Source organism: Crocodylus porosus, unplaced genomic scaffold (genome assembly GCF_001723895.1).
Source record: "Crocodylus porosus isolate Cpor-Errol unplaced genomic scaffold, CroPor_comp1, whole genome shotgun sequence".
NCBI classification, from domain to species: Eukaryota; Metazoa; Chordata; order Crocodylia; family Crocodylidae; genus Crocodylus; species Crocodylus porosus.
The window spans coordinates 73,846,668-73,855,692 of NW_017728947.1; positions in this window are offsets into that span (position 1 = coordinate 73,846,668).

Here is a 9,025-nt window from a genome sequence, read left to right on the forward strand (position 1 = left end):
TGCAATCAGCATGAGAAAGGCTAAGGCGGGACTGGGGGAGAAAGGAGTCTTTGGCAGTATTTCTTTCTTATCAGGTGCAAGATGCAAGCTGTGCATTTCTAACAATATTCCATTTCTAACATACTCTCCCAGCCCTGACAATGGCTGCCCTGCCCACCCCAGCTACTGGCTCTTTGAAAAAAAAAAGCCCCCACTCGCTGGCTGCTGCCAGGTGGGGGGTGATGCATGCTGCCCCCCACTGCCCCACACTGCATGGAGGGCTCTGCCATGAGCCCCCCGACTCCTGACTGCTCTCCCAGCATCCCCCCCCGGCTGCCTTGCCTCCTCCGCCTGCCCTAGCTCCTGGCCTTTTAAGAAAAAATAAATAAAAAAGCCCCTACTCACTGGTTCCTGGCTGGTGGGGGGGTGCAATCCCCACTGCCCCACACTGTGGTGGGGGTGTGGGAAAGGCTCTGCACAATCCCTCAGAAGCCCTGAGGCTGCTGGTGAATTTGGGGGTTTTTTCGCTTTTTTTTTCTTAAAGGGCCAGAACTGGGGCAGGTGGGACAGCCATAGGGGCAGTGGGAGAGCAGGTGGAGGTCAGGGGGCTCATAGCAGCATGAAGCAGTGGGGGGCAGTGGGGATCCCCCTCCCCCCCACTGAGCAGCAGCCAGTGAGTGGGGGCTGTTTTTTAAAGCACCAGGAACTGAGGCCAGTTCAGGCAGCCATGGGGAATCTGGGGGAGCTGGTGGGGGATGGGAGCATGTGTGGGTCCCCCCATGGTCTCCTCTCCTCCAGGCCACCCTCCCCTGCTGGTACTTACCAGCTTGGAGTCCAGGTCCATCTCCCTGCTGCAGCTGGTGGGGATTGCCCAAATCACCAAAGCTCTCAAAGAGCTTTGAATTGATTCAGACTTTTTAATTCGTCCCCTGATTCAAATTCAGAGATTCGGCCACCAAATCGGGCCAAATCTCCTCTGAATTGAATCAGCACCTGAAGCTTTGCATAGCCTTAGTGGGTACTGCCCAGCTGGGGTGGAGCGGGCCGTGGGACAAAGCCATGAGCGGCTCGTCTGGAGGCCAAGGTGGGGGGTGGGCTCCAAATCAGTGTGTAGGTTAAGGATGGGCTACCGCTGCAGGCTGAGGCTGGGGCAGTGCTGGGCTCTTCCTGGTGGGGATTTTGCAGGGCACTAAGGCAAACCTTCTCCTTTAAAAGCAGAAGCAGCTAACTAGAGACCTCTGTGAGCAAGGCAGAGCTCCACAGCTGTAGGATATCCAGGCAGCTGGCTAATAAGCTAATGGGGGAATTAGCTGGCACCTGCACAGTCAGCTCACTGGAAGGAGGCAGGGCCCTGTGCACATATAAGTTTCAGGGCTAGGGCTAGCAGGAATTAGTTCTCTGGCAATCACAGCAGCCCACCTTCACCCTACACACAGATCCAGGGGGCACATGCCCCACCCACAGGGTGTGTGCAGCAGTGGGACCTGCTCCCCTCCTGTGTCCCCTAGATGAGCCACTCATGGCTTTGTCATGCACCCTACCCTTCCCTGACTGGGCCGCACCTGCTCCTGCCTCAGCCCCAGCCCCAGCCCAAGCCCCAGCCCCAACCCCATTCCCTCCCTCACTATGGGGGCCTCAATCTGCCCCCCCACACACACACCCCTTCTCTCATAGTTTCATAGTTTCGTAGTTAGTAGGGTTGGAAGGAACCAGAGCAAATCATCAAGTCCAACCCCCTGCCATGGCAGGAAAGAATGCTGGGGTCAGACGACCCCGGCTAGGTGTCTATCTAGCCTCCTCTTAAAAACCCCCAGGGTAGGAGCGTGGACCACTTCCCTTGGAAGTTGTTCCCAGATCCTAGCCGCCCTGACAGTGAAGTAGTGCCTCCTGATATCCAGCCTGAATCTGCTCTGTCAGCTTATGGGCATTGTTCCTTGTTACTCCTGGTACTGCTTGGGGGAACAGGGACTCACCCATTGCCTGCTGGTTTCCCTTGGCCAGTTTATCAATGGCCACCAGATCCCCTCTCAGCTTCCTCTTGTGGAGGCTGAATAGGTTCAGATCCTGTAGCCTATCCTCATAGGACCTGCCCTGGTGCCCCCTGATCATGCAAGTGGCCCTCCTCTGGACCCTCTCCCCACACGCCCTCCCCACACAGACCTACCAACCAGACACTGATCACCAAGCTTCCAGGCTGCATATCAGCAATCAGATCAGTATCAGCTGATATGGCTCATTAATAAGCAGCCATCAGTATCAGCCCAAAAAACCTTTATTGGTGCACCCCTAGAGAATTTTGTTTGATTGAGCGAAAACATAAACCTTCAAAATACTAGGATCAATATAGAGCATTTCTGCCATAGATGACAGGTTTCTGGTGGTGACTATAGATGGTTGTCCTCTTTTAATCCTTTAAGAAGGATGTACAAATAACTGTTCCAAATTATGCCTTCTATCTTTATGGCCCAGTAAGAGACATGTCTGATCATCCCAGTCCAAATTAGCACTGCAAGGCTTTTTCTTCTTTCTTAATGCATAATGTAACACAAAGGGACGCAAGAAAAGACTTACTCAGTTTTGGACAAAGGGAAAACTAGTCCTGGGCAAATTCTATTACACCATGCTATTTCTCAGCTCATATTTTCCAGTATGTATTTAACTGAATATCTTGATAAACAAGGCATGAAGCTTACATATGGAAACAATAACTCTTTTTTGAAAATGGCAAGTGTCTAGAACTACAGTGATAAAAGCTATCTAAGCAACTAGATTACCCTCCTCACCAGTGACAAATAGGATATTTTGTTCAAATGAGAGTGGACGAATGCATGCAAATACTGAATAGGTTGCATTAAAGAAAATACTGAATTAAGAATTGGTCTCTGTCTGTGGCATTTCTAATATAAGATTCCATGACCAAAATCTGGCTCTAGAGTAAACAAGGAAGTTTTTCTTGCTTAATACAACCTTTGACAAATGCATTCCGGGACTTTTGACCTTTTGAATTTTACCTTACTACATTATCTTGATCTACTTGATATTATCCAACTAATTTACTCTCACTGTTAAAATCACTTTAGATGGTTAGGGACAGAAGTTACACATAAACCAGTATAAGTGATTGGAAACTGATTCAAACTTGTGACAAAACGGATGTTCGGTTCACATAGACCGCTTTCAAACTGGCTGAACCTGGTTTAAGATAAACCTGGCTGGTTGTAGTATCTGATTTAATTGATTTAAGTTAAATCAGTCTATCAAACTTGTGTCCCAGATGCACTCCTGACTTATTACCTCACAGTCCCCCAGCATCCTAGCATGCTTTGCAGCCCCAGGATGTGCTGTCTGCTCCAATGGAGAAGGGCTGGTCCTGCCCCACCCCCATAAATCTGGCATGATGGGAGGCACACATGAACACCTCCAGGCTCCTGGCCTGGGCCAGTGCAGACCTACTTTGGCTACCAGAACACTGAACATTAGTTCAGTTCATTATCAGTTCAATCTACACAGCTTAGAAAAATCTGTGACGATTGAATCAATCGTACCTCAGGCTTTTTGAACCTCTATACTTAGCCCATATGTTCAGTAGCATTTTTCATTTCTTGCCTCATTTATATTCTAAAGGAGCAAATGCTGAAGTTCTCCACTGAGGAATTCCCCACTGCCTTATCTTCAGGGTTCTTAAAAGAATAAAAATTGTTAAGAAATGTGCAAAGCAGATTGTTTGTATAAATTACTATGTTGCAGGTGGAATTTTGACTGAGTGAGGACTGCAGAAATTGGCCTTAAATTTGAATTTGAGAGCGTTTAAAGATGCACAAGAAACGTAAGGTCAGGCTTCACACATCTGAATGTTTCTGACTGTGAGGTGTCATCTCCTTTAGGATGAATTTTCTATTAAATTTGCAAACATAAGAACAGTACAGAATGTAAGGTTTTAAAATATAAATGGTTCTCTGATTTTCAGTTTTTCTGCATCTTTACTCATTCACACACTGTTTACAGATCAGAATGGTCCCACACTACATCCATTTTGCACCGCCATAACTGACTACTCAAAAGGTATATCTGTACCATGTTCCACCCACCCACTCCCACTTGCAAACACCATATCCAGAAATGTGGTAGTGAACTGTTGAGTAAATGTCCCTCCATGGCTACTCTCAAATACACTGAAGACGGAGATCTCAAAGCAGCTACAGGGGATGTCCTGGAGTGACTTCATCACACTGCCACATTTCTGGGTTTGATGTATGAAAGCGATAGGAGAGGGGAGAGAGACAGAGGAGGGAGAAAGTCAGAAGATGTTCAAGAGTGTCCTTCCTAGATAGCACTGGGGGTGCGGTGCAGACCTACTCAACATGCAGTGCAATGGAAAAACCAAGCTCATAAGGCCTGGAGGTGGAAAAGAATTATTTGACCACATTTTCAGGCTGTATAAATCAGTGCTTCTTAAAATGTTGATACCTGGGGCACACTTTTTTCTGGATTAATACTGGTAGCACATTTCACTCTTACACCCCAAAAAACATATATAGAGATTTTTTCCAATCCAAAACATATAACCTAATCTATTCCCCTGCCAGAGGAAACTCTACCAGTGCTGAGATGTACTTTAAAAAACCCCACCAAATGCATCTTTCTTTAAGGAAAGGATTGGTCTCTGTATCAGCAGTTCTCAACCTTTTTAGCCTCAAGGCACCCTTTTTCTGAATGTCACAGAAGCCTAGCTGAAAATCAGAGACAGATCTAAATTTAGAAGAGGTAAGGAAGTGGGCCTTGAGGCTAAAACATTGAGAATCACTGATCTAGCCGGTGCCACTTCAGGGCAGCTGGGGCAGAATCTCACCTTGCTGTGCCACAATCTTTATACTGTCTGCCCTCTCCCAACCCCTTGTGTAACTCAGGGGACAAGGACAGCCCCCACTGCTGAGGCTGCTCCTGCATGGTTTCATGTGCCAACAACCATCCCCATAGCCCTTCGTGCTAGCCCCATGAGCATGAGCGGAGGGGATGAGAGAGACTGCAAAGCATGGTTCTGTTTGTGCATTAGTCCTCCTAGCAGCATAACATAGCTGCTAGGAACAGGGTGGGGATGCTAGCACAGGGGCTACCTGGAGGTGGGAAAGGGCAGGGAAAGGCAGCTGCACTGGCAGCAGTCTTTAGAGCAGCAGCCGCAGGCTCCAGTGCAGTATCTGGGGCAGGTGCAGGGTGCCAAATTGGAAAGAAGAGCATGTACCTCCTCACACGGGGGGATCGCATGGCATACGTCTATCACTTTTGCAGCACACTAGTGTTCCATGGAACACCCTTTTGAGAATCACTGGTTTAAATGTACAAAACATACACAAACTGAGAACTGTTTTCAAGAAAGAGTGAACAAGTAATTTTAAATCTAAGAGCAACTAAATATAATTCTGGAATTTTGTTCTCTTAAATTAATTTCCCACCTTCTAATTATGCATGTAACCTCAAATTTTCAAACTCAGACTGATTTGTACTGCTGTTGTATGCTGTTCAATGACATCTTGCTCATTAACACCCATGTTTCCTCCTAATTCCGTTCTTTCCACTATGAAATCAGTTTCTCACTTCTCTATTCAAAGAAACAATTACAGATCAAATTTTTAAAAATAATTAATTTATAATGAGATTCATGATGAGTTAGTTGAGTGAGGTTTGAAGTGTAAATATGTTCCAGAGGCCTGAAAGACACTGTCCTTTAGGATGATCTGTGCCTGTATTACTATACTCTTTAAATGTGAACTTATTTCATTCTGTCTGTGGCAACAAAGCAGAATGTACAAGTAATAAAACTTCATTGTGCATCAAACAGCATGGTCATCATATAATATCACAATGTTCTCTGCTTCCAGAACAATATTTTCTACTTCATTTCAGGTTATTTGTATGCAAATATGAACTCCTCTTCGTATTCCACCATTTCCATAACTGATCATCTTATCCTTTGACTTATCCATTTTGTGCAGTGTTTATACTCTGATTGTGACCAGGACTGCTGAAATAGCAAGTTAGCTAGCAGTAGCAAAATGGCATCCAATCAGTGTACATTTAAAATGACTAGAAGTTTGGGGAACTAGGAAAATGCATGGCATAAAATATTTAAAACTAGGATGAACCAATCCTTGTCTAGGATAATGGAGGGAAATAAAGAGTTTAAAAGATCTTATTTTTAAGGTCCCACTTTTGTGATTATTGTTGGCAGGTACTTTCCGGCATGCTTAGCGCTTTACAGTGACACCTTGAAAAGTCACAGACACTGCTTAGACGTGCTATCCTTTTTAGGATTAGAATATAGACGATGCTTTTATAGAACATTTGACTATATGCATATTCCAAACCTATAATATTTCAGTGGATTATCATTTTATTCCAATGTATATTTTATCCTTACACAAATGACTGAAATATTTCCATTCTTCTCATAAGTTATTTGAATACAACTATTTTAAGAATAAATGGTCCTTTAAATGAAGAGTATTTAATGCATCCTTTGTTGCATAATAAATTTATTCTATGACCCCAAAGATCCCACAGCAGGGAAACAGTAAAATTATAGTAACACACAAAAAAAGGACAAAAAGGACTACAATAAAAATGCACAATATTTTAAACTTCAGATGGCCATTAACCACTGCAGGTGCCTGCCACTTTAAGGGCTGGGTCAGGCATCCAGCAGGTGCCTGATGTTGGCAGCCATTTTGAAAACCTGGTATATAAGGGCTGGAGTCTGCTGCTGCTAGCTGAGGCAAAATATCACCTAAATGGGCTGTAGCAGGAACAGCTAGGAGGTAATGGCAAGAGCTTATGGGGATAGGGCTCTTGGTCCTGGGCATGACCTAAAGCTGTGCCGTGCTGGGGATGGGTAACCTGGTGGGCCTCCTCATGGTGTGGGAGCCCCCAGGAAATGCCAGGCCAGTTACCACCCTGGTGAAAGGTGCATTGGGGTGTGTTAATAACCCCAGCCCCCACAACTGGGTGGGTAACCCCATAGTAGAAATAAGAAGGTGACTCTATGAGAGAGAGTGGGCTAGATGCTCAAGAAGCCTGACTTGAGGCACCCTTGACTGGTCAATGCTGGGGCCAGGACAGAAGGGTCTAAAGGGCCAGGGGTCCATTGTGAGGGATAGCCAGGGCCTGTGTGGCCAAAGGTCCTGGGGGGGCATGCCTGAGAGGGAGAAGAGTACAGGGAGCTAGGTAGCCTAGAATAAGGGTAGAGTACACTGCCTGATTGGAGGGATCCAGTTGGGGTCCAGACTGGAGGATTATGGGGCCCAATGTGGGGCTGGAGATGTTAAGCATGGTGATGCCATCTGTGAGACATGGGCTGCTGTGTACAGGAGGTTGGACCTGCAGATAGCACCCCCTGGCACCATGGCATGTAATGGGCAGTTTCCTGCATTTGCCACTAGTTTATGGAACAACAACGTTGTGGCAGACAAGACTGGGCAGATTGCCCATAGAGACAGGTTGGTGGGCCAGCATGAGATCAGGCCCTGAGAGTTGCTCCCTGTCACAGCAGCACATACAGTACATGGATTATAACGTGCAACTGTTGTGAATAAAATTTAAATTTAGAGCCTAGCTACTTTTAACATCAAAGAAGTTTATAGGATTACCATTTTATACTGACTTCTCTCAAGTTTCCATTTACCTTCTTTTTCTTTTTTCAGTTCCTAGTAAATATAGGGGACCTATTTTATCCTGAAGTAAATGGATGGAGACCCACTGGTTTCAACAAAGTCTGTTCCTATCAGAGTTTGGACCACTGAATCTTACATTTTTGCAGCAAGCAAATGAATTTCCTGCTAAACACTGAACTATCTTGTAATGCTGCTTTATAAAAAGTTATCTCTAGTGCAAGATCTGTGAGGTCTCAGCAAAAAGAAAACCCTTTGTAGGTCTCTTCACATCAAATCTAACCATTTTAAAGTGCTTTTTATGATACTAATCAGTACTCTTGCCATTCTGCTCTATAGAATACCATTCCTCGTAGTAGATTTTAAATTAAGGTCCCTTATGTTCAAATGGAAACTAAAAACTTTGTGGCATTTTTTCTGAAAGAGCAGAGGAGGATACCAGTACCCCAGCTAATATCCTCTACTCTCAGGAAAGCAGGTCCCAGTGTTCAAGACTATTTACAGAGGTATGACGGAGACAGCTGCAGCTCATATGTCTGTTTCCTGCAAACCAGCAGCTCTCTGATCACTTTGCAGAGTGTTTAAAGCATCAAAGATGTTCCATAAAATCTAATTTGAATGTCCCTTTTATTCAGTGCATATTAAATCATACAGATCTTGTGAAGGTGAAATGATCACAGCCTAATCTTTCTTGCTTCAGTGTTGTAACCTAAACATGATTTCTGAATGTTTTCAAATGTCAAGATGTCCAGGGGAATCAAATCAACAGTAAACAATGCCCGTCCTTTAAGGGAAAACACAAGGTATGCTGTCTGCCAACCTTTGCTTTTAAAATGACTAGTGACTGAGTCAGAAACAGTCTGCATTCAGACAAATACCTTTAAGTATAAAGATTTGGAAGCAGACTTTAGCTGGTGCCAATTGTCATTGCTTCGTAGTAGTCAATAGAACAATGACAATTTTCACCATCCAAGAATCTGTCCCATACCAACCAAAGATGTACACACCCACCTTTTTTTTTATAGTTGTTTGTATGTATAGCCTATTCCTTTCCCAAAGGAAAGGGAATAAATGTCTTGCTGTTTACCTGAGAATTTTTACTCAGTGGAAGTTATGTGATAGTATGGCACAACACTGTAGTATTTTGCAAGCTGTTACCAGATTTGCCCGCTACTTTGGGGTGTGCTCATTTATTAGGGCTAGGGTCTTGGTAATTCTGTCAATGTGCTGCTTGTGTTACTTGAGTTTCTATACGGAGCTGTATCTCTCCCTTCTGCAAGCCCTCACCCCCAGTGGAGCTATCTTGCAGGACTCAGTTCAGTGGGGCTGGGTTCCTCCAGTCCCCAAATCATTCATACACACAAACACACACAGATTAACGTGAC